The sequence below is a fragment of the Ailuropoda melanoleuca genome, chromosome 1 (assembly GCF_002007445.2).
Source record: "Ailuropoda melanoleuca isolate Jingjing chromosome 1, ASM200744v2, whole genome shotgun sequence".
NCBI lineage: Eukaryota > Metazoa > Chordata > Mammalia > Carnivora > Ursidae > Ailuropoda > Ailuropoda melanoleuca.
Window position 1 is genome coordinate 53,845,417 of NC_048218.1, and position 418 is coordinate 53,845,834.

Below are 418 nucleotides of genomic sequence, written 5' to 3' on the forward strand. Positions count from 1 at the left end.
CACGTCAGGCTCCTCCGCTATGAGCCTGCTTCTTCCTCTCCCACTCCCCCTGCTTGTGTTCCCTCTCGCTGGCTGTCTATCTCTGTCAAATAAATAAATAAATAAAATCTTTAAAAAAAAAAAAGAAAAGGTATTTGCAAAGATGCTACAGATAAAAGATTAGTATCCAAGATCTACAAAGAACTTCTCAAACTCAATACACGTGAAACAAATAATCAAATCACAAAATGGGCAAAATATATGAACAGACCCTTTTCCAAAGAAGACATACAAATGGCTAACACACACATGAAAAAATGTTCAAAATCATTAGCCATCAGGGAAATTCAAATCAAAACCACATCAAGATACCACCTTATGCCAGTTAGAATAGCAAAAATGGACAAGGCAGGAAACAACAAATGTTGGAGAGGATGTG